Genomic DNA, 19,916 nt, shown 5'->3' with positions numbered 1-19,916 from the left:
TGTGTATTTGTTTCAATCCACACCAACGTTTAAGTTTTTGAAATTTGACGTTATGTTTAAATACATATTTATTTGAAATATTTACGAAATTTGTGATTAAAAGTTCTACAGATATAGAAATTGGTTTAACTTGAAAATATTTAAAATTTTAACTAAATTTAATGATCAAAAGATATTTAAAGATAAATTTTCAAAATTTGATCTAAAATTTATGATCAAACAGCTCCTCTCATGGTAAGAGAGCAGATAATAACTATTTATACTAGAACAAATAGTTATCTTGATTCATTAGAAGCTGGATAGGTAAAAAAAAAAATCTTGTTGAACTACGTGCTTACTTAAAAGCTAGTTCTAATTAAATCATATCTTCTATCAAGACATTTAGCGAGGAAGTAGAAGCCTTTTTTGAAGGAAGCTATTCAAGAACAAATGAACCGTTTTATACTTCATTAATAAGCATTAAGAAATATTAACTCAATTTTTCATGAAAATTTCGGTAGAGTTTAGAAGATTGAATAAAGATTATCTTGATGTTTAGAAGATTGGATAATCTTGATGGGATTTGGGCAAAATTCAGAGAAGGTGAATTAATTTGACTTGTAGATTTTGAACATGTTTAGATTCGTAGAAGGTGAAGGTAGAGTAAGGTAGCAAGAAAGTAGTTGACTTACTTTGGTTTAAGTAAATTATTATTGATGGTTCATTTTATATTTATCTCGTATAATTAGTATCTATATTTTAAAATGTACTTTTTTGGACTCGTTTCAAGGTTAAATACTTGACAAACTCTTCAAGGTGCATCTCGGGACTCTTATTTAGCGAAGATATATATGTTATGTGAGTTGCCTCAAGTATGTCAGCAATCAAATCTCTAATCAATCTGGACATATAAAATATTCTCGGCGTCGAGCTAGAGAGATTCGAGATTTTGTAATTAATTTAGTGAGTAATTTCTAAGAAGAGCCTGGAAAAGAAAATGAAATAGTAACATTCATATTGGTCGTAATAGATCGACTTTTATGCTACTTTTTGCTTCAGAATGAAAATTTCATTTCAGAAAAGGACGACGTTAGTTATTAAACTACTTACCCTTTTTTCACTTAAGATTTTTCAGATTATTAACTTCCTCTCAACTTTTGTTTCTCTTGTTTCTTGGATTATTACTAATTCACTACTTTGTTTTATTCTAGAAATTGAAGAAAGTAAAATTTTTACGAGGCACCTTATTTTATCATATTTTTGCCCTTAACCAGTATTCACTTTTTTTAAAAAATAAAATCTAACCAATATCTTATATTAGATAGCTTCTGATAAATTATGTCCTTCTTCCTTCACCTTCTTCTATCAAATTGGTGATTGAATTTCTTCCTGCGAAAGGAAACTTATGTTTTAAATTTGAGCTTATTTCAAATTAATTTAAGTGTTAAATTGTTGAAATTTAAAAAACACATCTTAAGTTGGAATGCATGTTATATATTGTAAATTTGAGTATTGAATTGTGTTTTGGATTGTTGAATTCGAAGAACACGTTATTTTTTAGACAAGAAAAGTTCAACTACAATTCAAACACACATGACTGAAGTGTATGCAAGAATTTGATTGTTGTTCATAAGTGACACCAGTCTCTATAACTTCAGTAAAAAATGTCTAATGTTTGGCATTATCAACGCCCCAATTTTTAGTAAATAGAAAGTTTGAAGTTAGCTTTGGAAGACCAGGTAAATCAATTTTTTTTGAGGTTTTGCAATGTCAAGTCTACAAATTTAGTAGGCGTTTGGCCATGCGATATCATATCACAATATGATATCGTGAGATGAAATCAGCGTTTGGACATGCGATTTTACGCTGATTTCATCTCATGATTCCATATCATGAGAGGTGATATCATATTCTCCAAAATCCATGATATGAAATATTTTAATACAACAATTGATCCATGAGTTTATATTTTGTTAAAACAACCCCACATTTATATCTACTAACCATTTGTTTCATATGTAAATAAAATTTATAATCACATCATTACTTTTTAAAATTTATTATTCTCACAAATATAAAATTTATTATTACTTTAAATTTGGTGAATATAAATGATAAAGTAGAAATTCATTTGATGAATATAAATAAGAACGAAGGGAGTAACACTTTCTTTATTTTTCATAATAAAAAAAACGTCTTAATCTTATGACTAAGCATAATATTGATAAAAGACAATTTTCATTGGCGGTGCCGCACTTTCTTAATCTTAGTATTTGCAAAATGTTCGTTCACATGACTGAAGAATATCAAGTCCAATTGATTGAGGACTTGGGAAAATTTGATCAATTAGTTATTAATATTTAGTCAAGTGGACTAGTTATAATTTTTTTGATTAAATTTTATTAGAAGTGTTTTTGACTCAAACTTGTGGTAACTTTTTAAAATTTCGTTATTCTTAACTATTGATTTTTCTTGTAAATAGTTAGAAGTCAGTGATGTTTGTTAATTTTTATCTTAGTGTATTTAACTTCTAAGTTAATATTTACCCACTAATGTATGTTTTTTTTCTACTTTATAGGTTATTTGTAAGAGTAGTTGAGAGATATGAGCATATCAAGTACAATTTATGTTCAATTTTTTAGATGAAACAATTACTTAAGTGAAGAACAAATAACTTTGTAATAATTTATTATGCGATTTTATAATTTTTGTTTATTTGATAAGATTGAATAAACAATTGGNCCATATCATGATTCCATATCATGATATCATATCGCATGGCCAAACGGGCCCTTAGTAAAACAATCTAAAATTGGCTTTGGTCAGTCATATCAAACTTCAGGCAATTTTTTTTAAATGTTTACCCTTCACAAGGCTATACTTTAGATAAAAATGTATGAAGTCACACACAAATTTTAATTTTGACGATTAAAGTTATTTTTCAAAATATATAAATTTAAATTTAAAAAAAATAAATAAGCACAAGCTAAATGAGGACCCTAAAATAGCTATTTAAGACCTTCTATCGAAAAGAAAAGGCAATGTCCATCTAGAAAAGACCCAATTTCAGACCCATAGGCAAGTGAGAATATTATATTGGAAAAAAAACATAAATATATTATTTAAGAGCCAATATATAGAACCAATAGATATACTCCCTCTGTCCCAATTTATATGACTTACTTTCCTTTTTAGTCAGTTCCAAAAAGTATGACACATTTCTATATAAAGTAACAATTTAACTATAAAATATCAATTTTACCCTTAATGAAATGATTTACAGCCACACAAATTTCTATCATTAATTTTAGACCACAAGTTTTAAAAGTCTTCATTCATTTCTTAAACTTTGTGTCGAGTCAAAGTACCTCACATAAAATAGGACGGAGGGAGTAATTATTATGAACTTTCTCTTTCAAGTTCTAGAGATAAACTTGAGAATATTATTGTAGAATTTCTTTGATAGAATTTAAAACTTCATAATATTTTTCAATTAAAGAGGAAAAAATGGCCCAATAAACTCTATTTCTACGATGGCCCAACCCACTTCGTTCTCTTACTCAGCCCATTTTCTTTATGATAAAGCACTTTTATGGTCTGCAATTAACTTTAGGGAAAAGGATACTTATTAAGTTATTTCGAAAAAGGAAATTATTTACCAACGACTATCCACTTACTTTTATATCTCCTGTTTTTAACTATTATTATGCATTTGCTGTTTGATATCATCAAAGTATATGTATAGTTTGATGGTATCAAAAAGGAAGAAACAATATTTTAGTGAAAACACTACTCAATTACTCCTTGATACCATTAGGATATATATATAATCTGACGACAACACGAAAGAACATGCAGAGTTTCGGTGAAAAGACTGTTCAATTACTGTTTGATACAATTAGAGCATATAGATACTATCACATTATATACATACTCCGATGATATCAAGGGTGAAGAAGCAATGGTTTAGTAAATAGAACAAGGGACAGTCGGGTAAATAGGTTGGGTGTCCAATCAAGATAAATATACTATATTGAGTCCAATTTAAATAAATACTTTACCTACTGGGTTCAATTTATGTAGTTTTCCTCAACTTTACAAAGAAAAAGAATTGGGTAAAAGAGCCAACAAACACATCGTATTGGAATTTTTTTTCTTGATCATTCAAGTAAATTCACTAGGCTTAATTAATTGAGATTCCCATTGAATAGATTCATGACTTGTACTCAAAATTCTAATTAAGAGTGAAGAAATTTTAATCATATCTCCGCTACACCCTTTAATAATAGTTGAGTTTGATTTCAAATGGAGGTCATTATATTTGACTATTTGTTTAATTTGCAGTGGAATTCTATAATTGACAACATTACCCCTATTAGTTTGCTTTCCTTTTGTGAGAGGGGTAGGGGCGGGGTTTAGTATATGGACTCAATACAATTTAATAGTTTTGATTCAAATTTTATATTATGTTATCTACGTTTAAATATGTAAAAAGATCCAATAAAATTTGGTTACTAGCATTTGAGATCACTATTCTGTAATTTAAAATTAATTTATAAAGTTTATTTTGAATCTATCTTTGAATCAAGAACTTTTAATCAAGTTTAAATAATGCATACTCTCTTCGTGTCATATAATTAGTTTTCATAGTTTGCTTTTTAAGAGTAAAAATGTAAACTTTGACTAACGTTTTTAAATATATTTTTTCATCAAATGACATGAAAAAACTCGCGACTTGTATTACTTATCACATAATTTTTTACTATCTAGATTTTTAATAAAAAATTTTGAGTTACTTTAATTCAATTTTTAGCTTAAATAATTAATCAAAATTGACTTTAAAAAAACACATTATGACAACAAATTTGAGACGTATGGAGGATTATTTTAAGTTTAAATTTGTAAGAATTGAGTTCGTATTATAACAAAATTATGCATTGCTCCATATGGCATAAGCATTATGTAGATAAAAAGTTATTTACACGAAGTGTTTACCCTTTATATCAAATCAATAAATTCATCTCATGGATATGAATCAGCAATAGCTTTGCTTAACGAGAGTTAATTAATTTATATAATTACTCTGTTAAATTACATTAATTTAATATAAACACTCGATACGAATATGTATTCGCCATTTATGTATTCGCCATTTATGTATCACCACATTGAAAAAAAAGGGTCTAAAGTGAGGAGTGAGGACATGGTACCCTCATGTATAAACGTGTGCAAACATTTATTTGTGTTATGACATTTACTACAAGATATTTCTCTTGCATTATCAGCCATTTTGCTGAAGCTACTTTTCTATAAGATCGTAGGCTTATGGGCGTAGAGCCAATGACATATATTATTACTTCGATTCATATTATCTGTCTTTTAAAATTTTAATGTGAAAAAGCAGGAAAGTTCCATCTATATTTATTAAGCTTTTGACTTGAGTTGGAAGTTATGCAAAATTAGTAATGGTTTGTGACTTTGTGTTAAATCCCACGTCAGTAGGATGAAGAAGTTATTGACTCTTTATATGGATTATGGACAATTTTCTCTGTACGAGTTAGGTTAAAGATTCATTTTTTAAATATGTTATTAGATTTAGATCCATTTCAATTTATGATTTATCGATATTAGGTTCTCATAATAAATTATCCAGCATACACTAGATATGTTCAGTCCTACCGTGAGGGGGGGGGGGGTGTTAAATGTCAAGTCCCACATCGATGGGATGAGAAATTTATTGACTCCTTATATACACTTACGAGCTAACTTTTGAGGTTGAGTTAGGTCTAAAATTCTTTTTTTTTTTTTTTTTTTTTTTTTACCATTTGAACTTGCACAACATGATTAAGATTATTTTTTTGGTTTCCAATCCGGTGTTCAGTACCCACATTGGAGTCCGACTAAATTTGGATTTGCGCCAAGAAGTCTTACATTGCGGGGGGGGGGGTAAAATGTTACCTAACAAAGGCGACTCTGTACCCAAGGGGTCTTGAACCGAGACCTCTTGATTAAGAATGAAGAAATATTTATCACTCCACCACAACTCTTGTAGATACATGATTAAGATTTGATTAACCATAATAGAAAACATTTATCAACATACATTGGGAATTAGTATGTCTTACTATAACATGTTTCTAAGATTTACTACATGCTTCATATAAAGAATTGGTTAATATGGGACATGTAACATGATGTGTCATCATGAAAATTGAACTGCTTTGTGGGACATGTAACATGTAAGATCTTGGAACTGTAGTACTTACAAGTTCCATGTAAGCATATATCAATCTTTAAATTTAATGTAAGCAACTTTATAATAAAGGTAAATTTTATAGGGCCCTATAAAATTTCGATATGAAATTTGTCACTATTTATTTATACTAAGGTATTTTCTTCACCGCAAACATGTCATGGACTCACTCTTTTTTTTTTTTTTGGTTTTCCACCCGATGTCTTATACTCAGGAGCCCGACTAAATTCGAATTCGCGGCGAAAAGTTCCAGAAGGTAAAGCGCTCCCTATAATATAATAGTATATTCATCTTCTTGAAATCTTAAATCTGCCCTGGTCTATAATGAGTAAAAAGTTTTTTGTTTCTTATTTATAAACATTTTTTGTACTTTTAACTAAATTAACACATACTTCTAAAACACAGTGCAATAGAGGCATGCATGCAAATAAACTTGTAAACACAATTGCATGCATTATAGGCATGTGGTACGTACAGCTCATTTACTCCAAGCATTAATTAAAAGGTTTTCTGTACTATTTAATTGATTGAATTTGCATATGATTAGTAGTTTGAATTTATTGAATTTGTACCTAAAATGTCATTATATATATATATATATACATATACATACATACACACACTCCCTCCGTCTCAAATGATTTGATGTTTTTTTAAAAAAATAGTTATTTCGAATTATTTGTTGTTTGACAATTTTACCTTTAGTATAGTTTTTATTGAATAGTATTACAAAGTCCTTGATTATAAGTGGACAGGGGCGGAACTAAGTGGAGGTTTGTAGATTCGGACGAACCCAGTAATTTTTTTGTAGACCCTGTATTTGTATAGAAAAATAAATAAATATATATCTATATTAACTTGTGACCCCCTAACAAAACTGATTGATGGTGTAATGGCAAGGAAGGGGTCGTGGAAATGTTTTCCACACTAGAGTTGTGTATTCGAATCAACAAAAAAATCTCTTTTTAAAAAAAGGATGAATGCTTTGCAAAAAATTTCTCGTCTTTCCTAAATTTAGAACCTCCAAACTCCTAATTCTGGCTCTGCCTCTTAAATAATATGGGGTACTGTTAGTTATTGCTTCTTGAACTTGTTAATTTAATTCATTTCTAGGTCTTTATTTAGATTTTCAACTCATTAATTTTGTTGATGGATGTTATGCTAGCAAGGTGTCTTTGACAGCATACTCATCAATGAAGATAATGACACATAAATTGAGTAATAATGGCTTAGATATAAATAAAGTTATATTGTTTAGTTTGATTTATTAGGTTATCTATAATATTTTGTCAGAAGTTTCTTTCATTTTCATATTTCTTTTTCTATGTTGCTTTGGTTTGTATTTTTCTTGAGCTAAGGATCTATTGAAAATAACTTTTCTACCTTCAAAATATAGTGATAAGATATGCATATATTTTATCCTCTCCAGACTTCATTTTTGTGGAGTTACAATGAATATGTTGTTGTTATTGTTGTATATAAATGAAGTTAAAATAGTGAAAAAAACCCTTTCTAATAATTAATATTTGTTAAGGGTGCCTAAAACATAAAAAAGCGACATATAATTTGAGACGGAAGGAAGTATTAGTAGTAAATGTAAAGTGGCTGTCTTTGTGGATGCATCTTCCCAATGACATGAAAACTCTTTAATATTTTGGTTGCTTTTGCATGACCTAATGCTAGTGGAACCATTATCAAAATAACATTTCAAGACCCAACAAGTGATATGCTCACTTTTCACCTTCTTTTCCTATTAATGGTAAGTTGAAAAATTATCTTCAAAAACTAGTCATTGTTAGTGCAGACTCTGAGGAGCAATTGTGTTGAATTTTAAGACCCCCCCTCCCCCCCATGTACCCCATGTACCCAAAAAGTTGATTAATTATAGTGCATTGGCATTTGCTAGAAAATTGACTACCTAGGCAAATTGATTGAAAATACACACCCTTACACACATGTAACATGGTTCTAGAGATTATATGTTGATTGATTTTATTTTTCCTTTATTTAAGATTGAAGAGAGTCAGGGTCAAGGTCAAGGTCAACAACACGAAGAATGGGTTTGGAGAGGAGATCGAGTAGGCTCAACAGGCTAAGGAGATAGGAGTATCAGTAGGCTCGAGTAAATTAACTTATGGCTTGGTATGTTGAATTGAGAGAGGGAAGAAGCTCATATAGTGGCTCCGGGAGCTAAGTTGAGAGAGAAGCTCAGAACGACTTAACATGACGATGAGAGGAAATGATTGTAATTGAGATCACCAGAGTTTGACTATGATATTATGTAAAAGAATATGAACATGATTAAAAAAAAAAGTTGATATTAGTGATGTAAATAATTGATACGTTATCATGTCAGTATATATAAGTTAAATTAGAAAGAAAAAAAAAGCCCTTCACAAGCAACTTTTAAAAGCCCTAGCTAACTTCTCGTTTGCATGGTTCAGATCCTACTAAATCCTTCTTGTTACATAGATTTCCCTTTTTGTCAACTTTGTGATAAAGCTGGTTTCTTATGATGAGGCCATAAGTATACCCTTTCTTTTGTAAATGTACGTGGACCAAATTTTTTTTCTTTCATATTTGTCTTGTTCTTACAATCTTAGACTATATAATATAGTCTTTGAAGTTAATCCAGTCATATGTATTTTTTTTCAAAATACATTGATAGCCCTTTAAATTTACTAGTAAATTTCATGTTGACATTCAAATTGCGATGTATTCCAATTAGAGTACCTAAACATAGGGGTATATACATGAATCGAGTTAATTCGAGTTTTTTAAATATCAAATCAAACCATTTATATTGAATTTTTAATAAACTAAACACAAAAACCCAACAATATAGTCTTTGAAGCTAATCCAATCATATATATATTTGTTTTTTGGCAAAATATATTGATAGCCCTTTAAACTTATGTTTGACATTCGAATTGTGATGTATTCCAATTGAATACCTAAATATAGGAGTGTACATGGATCGAGTTATTTCAAAATTTTCAAATATCAAATTTTGTATTAATTTTTTAACTAAACATAGAAACCAATAATATTGTCTTGGTCTTCTTTTATTAGTTTAATTAAAATCATAAAATTTAAAAATCTTCTTTATTTTTCTTAAACTAGTATACGTACCCGCGTGTCAGATCAAAATCAGATAAGTAAATTAAAAAAAGGAAGTAACAAAAATGAAAGCATTGAATGGTGTAAGTTAAAAATCAGACTTTTTTTTTTCCTTTAAGAGAAGAAATATTAGCTAATTATTTTTTTCTTCATCTGACATGAATTAGCTACTTCTCCATATCTCGAATCTAACACTTTTTTTTGTACGAGACTAACACGTGAAATTTCGTTTTAATAATAAGTAATGTAAAAAATATTATGCTTAATTATGAAAGATTTTTGGCTAATTAGTGTTGACACCCAATTTTGACCCTCCCCAATATAAAAGGTACGGCCATAATTCCCAAAGTCCGTATCGAAATCTCTTTCCCAAAAGATGAAGATGTGGTCACTCAAAATTGGATTAGTCAATTTCATTTTCCTCGAATTTCTTGCATCAATCCAAGTAAAATGAGGGACAGTTGTTGACACCCAATTTTGACCCTCCCCAATATAAATTAATCATCGAGCTTCCTAAATTCTAAACGATTTGAAATAATTGGCTCTATAAAATTCAAAATAATTTTCAAGTCATTTTAAGTAGTTTTGTCATTTTTTATAAATTTCAAAATAATAAATATGATATTTTATATAGTTATGTGTCTAATTAGTATATTTTATGAACGTTCGAAGATTGTCTCAAAAGGATTTTAATTTTATTTAAACATTTGGCTATTTGGTTTAAATTAATTAATAGCTTATATTTCAAGTTAATTAGTTTATAACTAAGTTAATTATTATATAATTATGTGTCTAATTTGTATATTTTATGAATGTTCGAAAATCGTCTCAAAAGATTTTAGTTTTATTTAAGTATTTGGTTAATTAGTTAAATTAATTAATAGTTTATATTTTTGAGTTAATTAATTTTATAATTAAGTTAATTATTTCATTTTTTCTTAAGATTAAGAAGCTCATTAGTTAATTATACTAATTCGTCTTTAGCCGAATTCACTAATTAACCCAATTTAGCTAAATTCCTAATTCATATAGTTATCTCTTATATCACTTCTTGGATCCGTTTTTGTATTTTTTTTTAGAGAAATTTTTGCCCATTTCAATCCCTTTAATACAATTCCCAAAATCCAATTCAATATTCCCTCATTTCCCTCACGTTCAGTAGCCCAACTTATCAAAATTCCCAGCCCAACATACCAAATACCCATTAACAACAATACAATGTTCCAACAGCCCTTGTCCAGAACCGACCCAACACAGCGACCCGGCCCAACCCTTTTCCCTTCTAATTCCAACGTTAACAGCTTCAAACGACGACAACGAAAATGGCGCTGGCTATTCAAACAATTCCAAACGGTGGAATTCACGGCAACAGAGGGGCAGTAGCGATTCTTGTCGTCTTCTCCAATTCCCTCGACAACAGTACACTCGCACAGCTCTTCGCAACAGTCACAGCAGGCATGCGTTTCTCCCCTTTCCTCTTTTGGAATGGGGAGAAAATTTTAGAAAAGCATGTCTCCCCCAAATTGGTGAAAGAATTCGAATTTTGGTTTCGAGATTGACCCCAAATTTCTACCCGAATTCCCCCCAAAATCTACCCTTTTTTCCTATATAATCATCTCCTCTATTATTTTGCAGGGGAGATTTTTTTTTTTGGGGTTTTGAGTTGAAAATCTGAACTAAGGCAGAGAGAAAAGTAGAATTTTTTTTAGCAAGTACAGAGGAGAGATCGAGTAGAAACATTTTGGATACACAATATACTTCGAAAATAGAGAGACGATAGTTTCGGTTTTGGGTTCAATTTTCTGCCTAGACTCTTTGGATCATCGTTCGAGCTCGATTTTTGTGGTGGAGATCGTCGTTTTAGTTCGTCGTTGTCTCGGTCGCTGCTCCTCAACAGGTATATGACTCCCAACTCTTTTACTATTAGGTTTCGGTAGAGATTTCGACTTGAGTTGTGTTCTGTATAAGTTTTTTCCGGTTTATTTTTTATTCGAAGCATGAAAAGCTAAATGTTGTTGTTAGTATTCGTTATGCCTTTCCTGAAATGGTAGTGAAGGTTCCGTGTTTCAAAATGATTTAGTGCCTGTTGTTAAATCGTCTCTCTGTTTACATTTTTTATCGAATTCATGATCATTATGTTCGCCTCGAGTCTCGGTTTGTTTCACTGGATGATATTTTTTATGCCTTCATTATGTGCTTAGAAAGCGTCGAAAGGCTTTAGGCTGCTGTACCTTTTGTTTCTTATGAATATGAGTTGATTTTTGTTGAAGTTATGTTCTTTAAATGCATGTTTATAAATCTGTCCATGTCTAGCTTTTGAAAGAAATTTCTTTTACTCATTCCCTTGTTCACTTGTTACTCTATATCTTGAGTTCTAGATTGTAGCTGAGAGCATTTGTTTATCCTTCTCTGTTTCTAAGGCATGGCTCAGCTCACTTTAGTGTCATTTAAATGGTTTAAAATCTGGAAATTTTAGTTATTGCCTTAGTCACCCTTCATAGTTGCAATTATTATGTGATAGAAAGCATCTCTGCAATCTGGGATTTACTATAGTGTCGTGGAAACATAATTTCATTTTGGTCCGAGTGTGCTCTTAATATATCGCTTTACGTCACTTCTAACTCGGCCATTATACCTCCGTTTGATGCTCTTGGGTGCTATTTGATGATGCAAGTCTTCAATTTTAATGAACAACATGGTTAGCATAGCTTTGTTTGGCCCTTGATCGATTTGAGATTATTTTGGTATAACATGGTTTCGCCTTAAATGTAAAACCACTAGTCCTACTTGATAGGTTTATGTGACATAACATGTTTTCTTTTTTTAAAAAAAAATAAAAAAAAATAAAATTTTCCTCGTCAAGTCCCTTAATTTCATGTGTATCCGCTTAATTTGAACTAATGTGCCAATTTTTTACTTTATTTTGTTTTTTATCCTAAAAATAAAAATTTAGTTTGAATACAGTTTTTCCTTGTGCATTTACTATTGTTTAAGTATAGCCAATTAATGTTTGTTTGTTTTCCCGTGCTAGTTAGGATTTTAGTTGTTTTTATTTTTATTATATTTTATTTATTTATTTACTTATTTACTTTATCTATTTTTCTTTCTTTTCTATCTTTTTCACATGCTGTAGCAACATTTATTCCTTGGTATGGCATTGTATACTTTGTTGGAGTTATTATATTGTTCCAGTCACTACTTATCCATGATGAGAAATTGGAATATTTCATTTGGTATTATTTGGGATATATGAGCTATGTGACAACGAAGTTGACGTTAGCAGTAGCTCGTTATATTAGGCCACTATCATATTGTGTTGTTTCTTCTATTAACTTATCGTGAGTGTTACTTATGTATTTTATTTGTTTTGTCGCATGTGAAATCTATCCAAGTCCTCACGGACTCTATCCTTGCATTTTTCTATTGGGCCATGGAGGCCCAATTTTATTTTATCCGAGTCAGCCAACCATCAAAATCGACGGACAGGTCCTGAAAGAATATGCAACAGATTGAAGAGTCAAAATTGGGCCAAAGGCTCACTCTGTATTTTAAAAAAGTTGTATTTTGTTATTTTGGGCCTAAGCCCTTGTCATCTTACTATTATTATTTTTGTTTAGAATTTAGGACAGGTGAAAGAATTGGGCGTAAGGCCCAAAGATAAAAATATATTTCTTTATGTTAGTTTAGGACAGGTGCAGGTGACTCAAATGGGCCAAAGACCCAAAATGAAAATGGGCCCAAATACTGGCCCAGGCGGACAGGAAAACCAAATTTGGGCCCAACTCTCTTTCCATCTCCACTTTACTTTGTTCATTTTACTTGTTAGTATTTGCCGCTTAATCCTAAGGTTTTAAAAATTCAAATCCTCAAAAGATACCCATTTTGAATTAATTACGTAACCAAATTATTTATCTCTTACTTGACATAATAAATAAATAAACAAATAAGTATTTTTACAAAATATTTCGCTTAAATAACAGGTCAATATTTCCCTTTTCCCTTTTTTAAAACGATTATAACTATAAAAATTGTTCAATTCAAACTAAGTTAAACTATTTTAGCCAAATAAACTAATTATCGGATAACCGCATTAGCGGATATTCTAGGTGCCTTAAAAACCTTCCTAGAATATTAATAGGAACCCCGAACCTCCTTTAAGTATTTTCAATTGATTTCCTGTTTTAATCTATTGAAAATCAGTTTTCTTGATTTTTTCTTTAAAAATTAAGTGGCGACTCTTAAACCAGTTCAAAATACGTTTTCCAAATAAAACAGAATGGCGACTTCCGCTGGGGATTTGAATGGTTCTAACCTTAAGATTAATTTATTTGGCTATGTGTTTAACTGTTTACTTGTTTAAATTATCGTATCTTATTGAATTGTGGCATTCATGGCACCCGATTCCGCCAAACGGCAAATAGATTGCATTAGGAAAAAGGCGGTTACGTGGCTTACCACGGCTGTCCTTCAGAAAAAACACATGTCGAATTTTTTGGAAGTGATGAACGATTAGAAAATGAATTTACAAATATCAGAACTATATATATTTGCTTTGATTATCTTTCTTTTCTTTTTATTTTAGTTTTCCGTCCATTTTATTCAGTATTTGCTTTGGAGCATGTTATTTAAATTCACCTCGAAATTTTTTATATTAAAAATAAAGTGTTTCCTACTAAATGCGACTTCCTTAGAGAAATTGAACATGAGACCTGTCAATAAAAAAAAATATACTTATTACCTCACCACAATCTTTCAAACTAACAACTCAAACTTTGGATTCAAGAATTAGATCAAGGACAACATTTTGCCATTCCTTGGATGCATATTAATTATGGAAAGATATATCTTGTTATAGTTGGGAAGACAATTTAAATTGCTAAAATGTGTGACAATTTTATCTAAAAATTTAAACTGTTAATGAGAATATACTTTTAATACTTCATCATGTTTTACCAACCAAAATTTTTTTTAATTGATTATGTCTTAAATGCGCTCCTTAGATATGAGCCTGCGCCTTTTTTCATGGGCCAAATAGGTCTAAATTATGCCCCTTTTTTAATGATAAATGTGATGAAACTCAAATTTAAAACCTTTTTCTGTCGCCATATCATGTTAAAGTATGCGATCCTCTCCTATGAAGTAGTAGCTAATTATTATAAAATTGAATTATGAGGAACTAATTAATTTCTAGATATAAAATTGAATTATGAGGGATCATTCGTCAATGATGTTGATATCTCAAGGCATTCCAACTAGAATTATTAACTTATTCAATTCTTTGCATGAAAATATGCTTTCTTGATATGGGCACTTGCCAAACTCTATATATATTGCGTCATATTTTAATTTACTTCCCCAATAGATTTCACTTTTTTTTTACAAGAAAAATTAAAAGGAGTAAAAAAATCAAGCGAGGGAATGAAGGGAAAAGAAATTAAAATTCCAAGTCATGATGAGTTGTTTTTTTCTGAATTAGGTTAAATATAAATTTTACTATCGATAATATATTGACATGTATTTATTCCTGAAATAGTATAACAAATAATCGTATCAATCTTTTCAATTTTGAGACTGCAAGATAATGATATGTAATATCTAATTTTTGAATTGTTGATTTCGATACTTCCAATTGTATAATCGATTCAATGAGTATACCATAAAACGTTTGTGAGTATCACGCTCCATCACAAATACAAATTGTCATTATTAAAATTGGGAATATTACTCCACTTTCAAATATTTTTGTTTCACCAAAAATCTCAACTAGTTTTATTTTAGTTGGAGAATTGATAGATAACAATTGTGATGTGATTTTTTTTTAATGATTTTTTTTTTTTTTTTTTGCTTCAAAAGATCACACTTACAAAAGAAGAGGGTGGATATTTGTCCAAGCCCCCTTGAGTTACATGGAGGATGTAGATTTCCTCTTTGTACAAGAAATGTCCCCTACTATTAGGAATGAAATAACCACATATGAAATTTGTCAAGGACAAATCATTTACAATGTAAATTCTGTTAGACATTAGAATACTAAATACAAAATATACTAAACTCTTGTTAAAATCAACCATGATCAAAAGAGAAGGTTTTCGTTTGAGCTCTAATCCGAAAGGTTGGGAGCTCTTCTATTTCGTTCTTCATAAGTTTTTTAACTCTCATAGGAAGAGACAAAAACTCTGTGAAGAATGATCTTTGCATAGTATATACTCCCATATTTTTTTTTAATGATGATCTTGTGCAGGATCATGTTTCAATTTTCTTGTAATGATGATCTTATGCAGATCATGTTTCGAGGATGATAATCGCGAAAGAATCTAAAGTTGGAAGATTTTTTTTCCTATACACTTTTTCATTCTTCGTGTTCTAGATTTTTCATGTACTTCTATAACTAATAAAATTGAGGCATAGGCATCTAGGACATCCAAGTACTTTGTAGCATTCATAAATGATAATAGTCGATTCACATAAGTGTATTTTTTTGTTTTAAATATGAGGTATTTTTTATATCCAGAATATTTTTTACTTATATTGAGACTCAATTTTCTATTTTGATAAAATTATTACGATCTAATTCTTATGGAGAAAAAAAATTTGGCTCACAACGCTCCTGCACATATACATTACAATAAAATAGGATTGTTGAGTATAAAAAGTCATTTTTAGATATTACTCATACTTTAGTATTGAATCCTTTGTCCTGTCTAAATACAGAGTGAGAGCTTTGTTTATTGTTGGCAATTTAATCAATAGACTATCATCTAAAACATTAAATCTTGAGTCTCCATATTATCATTTTTTTATCACCAAAATTCAAGCTATCATATAAATTTCTTTATTTATTTTTTGCATCCTCCTCCTTCTCAACGCAATAAAATTTATATTCAATCTACTAAATGCGATTATTTTTTTTGAGTTATAGTACTTTGCAGAAAAGTTTTATTTGCTAAGATTCATGTTCTAATAATTTTTTGTATTTCTAGAAATGTTGTTTTCTTTTTAGAATCAATATTTATGTTCTACTTATGTTTAGTCATCCTTTGTGTCTCCTTTTCTTTCTTCTAAACCCTGCATATCTATACATAGTTATGATTATTTTATACCATTTTACTGATTCGCAGAGTTGGTCGTAAATTAACAGATCGTAAAATATATATATATTTTTTTAAATGATAGAAAATAGAAATAAGAACTCTATATTAGAATACAATGTTTATACTATGGCCATAATCCTAGAAAGAGGAATTTTAGCCACTCATGATTTGAATACAAAAGATATAATTCATGTATTTAACAAGAAATAAACTTAACTGAAAAGATGAAGAGTTTAACCTTAAGAGAGTTTATTTGCCTTAAGCTTGCCTTAAGTTGTAAACCATAGAAATGAGTAAAATTAAAGAGTATTTAGCTTGATTATCTTTAAAACAAAATATTAACATGAAAGATATTTGACCAAAAAAATGTATAAAATAATAAATATGCCTAATATCACTAGCTCTGACGCTGTTTGGCTTTATGAAGTTGAGATTGAATTTTCTCAATCTAATCTTACTTTTCTCCAAGCTAACGATACAATTGTTATTCAAATTACTACTAATTCAATTTAGCATGAGAGAACAAAACATATTGAAGTAGACTGTCATTATATAAGAGAAGCTATACATAAAATATTTATTAATACTCTTTAACATGTCTCCTGTGTTCTTCAAATAGTCTGTATTTATAAAATTCATGGGTCAACACGTGATCAGTTTCTAGTAGGCAAATTAATGCTTCTTGATCCACCAACATCAGTTTGAGGGGGATGTTCGCATGATGAATGACTCGCATATCATGAATTAATAGAGAAAAATTGTATATATTTATGTAACTATATTGTATTGTATATAAGTTTGTAATTAAAGAGATTTGATGTAGTAACAAATTAGAATAAATATTATAGCATAACAATTAAGCATAACCTATTTGGAGGGATAACATATATAACTGACGTTAAGGATAAAAATGATAGATCTTCATAGATGTAAATTCGAAAATAAAACGACTCTCAATTTGAAAAGTAAAAATAACAAAAATCTACATATATTCTATCCTCACGATTTCACCAATTCACAAATATCATGAACTAATAGAGAATAATTGTATATATTTATGTGACTATATAGTATTGCATATATATAAGTATAATTATAAAGATTTGATATAATAATCAAAGAGAATAAAATCATAATATAACAATTAGGAACAACAAATTTTGAGGGATAGAATAATAAATCTTTAGAGATAAAAATGATAGATATTTAGAAATATAAATCTGCATACTTCCTATTTAATGACATGAGTCTCAATTTGATAGGTATCCTATTAAAAAATTAATAAAAATTATAATTATTTTCTAATATTTTCACGCGGCATTAACCTCTGGATCACACCCAAGTCAGCAAGAATTTATCAATTGATTTTGATTGCTAGCAAATTAAGCAAAGCAAATAGATAAATTCTACGGATGAAGCAAAGGCAACAAGTCTCTACTTAATGCACTTGTATACCAATATAGTAAAAGTAGGACATTTATGGCCTTTGAAACACACTCCCCCCCAACCCACAATCCTCACAAAAATGGAAACTTTTTTTTCCCTTTTTCTAATTTATTTTGGAAATAACTTGATCTTGTGGTCCCTTTCCCACAATAATTATTTTAGCTCTTTGATTTAGGAACGGAGCTAGAGTATAGTTTACGATACTTTGACTCAAATCATATATTTATCTTTATAAATTTACTAAATAGATTAACTTAAATGACTGAGTATGTTGTTGTTGTTTGACTAGTAACATAAAATGACTACAATCTCAACTTAACAAACTTTAAATCTCGACTCCGCCTTTTGCTTTTATTTGAGGTTGAATAAAGTTTGTAACACCCCCACCCCCTTCCCTTTGTCCCTCTATATCTTGATATATATACATGTAAATATATGTGTACGAATTGTGTATGTCATAATGTATATAACTTACGCCTTTTCACTACCCTACGAAGATGTACTATTTAGCCCTCTAAGGCTTCACACAAAGTACATATTCAAGAGCTTTGATTCAACTTTGCAATAAGTCACCTCCCTTTTTGCACCCCTCTTTTTTCTTTTTACATTTTTTGCTTAAAGGGTTTCAATAAATATGAGAAAATATTTTCATAATGACACAAGAAAAACACAATAGATATTCTTCTTCTTCTTCTTCTTCTTCTTCTTCTTCTTCTTCTTCTTCTTCTTCTTCTTCTTCTTCTTCTTCTTCTTCTTCTTCTTCTTCTTCTTCTTCTTCTTCTTCTTCTTCTTCTTCTTCTTCTTCTTCTCTTCTTTCTCCATATATTCACCCTTTATATTCTTCTTACCATGGATATCAACCACATTAAACTCACTACCTCCACTTGGGAACCAACCATGTCCAATATGGACAACGAACATGTCTTCCGCGACCAACAACAACAACAACAACAACCATGCTTGTCCAGTATACCAAACGACCATATCTACCACGACCATCATCATCATCATCAACAACAACAACAATTTCATTTCGAACATAACCCTATTTGGCCTAGTTTTCCTCTTCAAAACCCTCAACACCATCACCTTCCCTCTTCCTCAAGCCAACAACAACAACAAGAAGAAGTTGTACCTTTTGATCATGTGTTAAACAACCATGTTCAAACACTAATAGAGGATCATAACAATCAAGAACACGATGATCAAGACGAAGATGAAGAAGAAGAGGAGCTAGGAGCCATGAAAGAAATGATGTTCAAAATTGCATCTATGCAACCAGTAGATATTGATCCATCCACTATTAGAAAACCTAAAAGACGAAACGTACGTATTAGCAACGATCCACAAAGCGTAGCAGCCAGGCTCCGCCGCGAAAGAATAAGTGAAAAAATCAGGATCTTGCAAAGATTAGTCCCTGGTGGAACAAAAATGGACACTGCATCCATGTTAGACGAAGCAATTCGCTATGTTAAGTTCTTAAAAAGGCAAATCCGTAACTTACAATCATCAAATCATAACCTCCCACCAGCACAGATACCAGGACCGTCATGCCCTAATAATGAAAATTGGGCAAATATTGTCACACCAAGTACAAAAGGTCTAATTCTTGGCTCATCTAGTAATGTTACAACTTTTGTTGGTAACACTACATCGGATCCTACTTATGAGGTAATTGGTAATTGAAGTGTGATTAATATTATTATTGTGTACTAATTGGAATTTTTAAGAATAAAAAAATATTTGTAATATATAGAGGAATTAATTATTTGTGTATATAGTGGATCATGTGAATTGTGAACTAAAAAAAATAGGTTTGTTAGGATTGTGTTGACTTAAAGGGCATGATAATCATCACAACGGTTAGACTTGAGTTACGTATGTTCTATATAGTATATTAATAATTATACAATAAGGTTTTTATCTATTTATTTTTTCTGATCATCAAAAAGTTCGTTTGGCTGAATTCTCTCCCGGGAATAAAACAGTGACGTGAGAAGCAATTGAATATGATTATACTCTTGGTC

This window comes from Solanum tuberosum, unplaced genomic scaffold (genome assembly GCF_000226075.1).
Source record: "Solanum tuberosum cultivar DM 1-3 516 R44 unplaced genomic scaffold, SolTub_3.0 scf00131, whole genome shotgun sequence".
NCBI classification, from domain to species: Eukaryota; Viridiplantae; Streptophyta; class Magnoliopsida; order Solanales; family Solanaceae; genus Solanum; species Solanum tuberosum.
The sequence above is the reverse complement of the archived record's forward strand: the minus strand, read 5'-3'. Positions refer to the sequence as shown.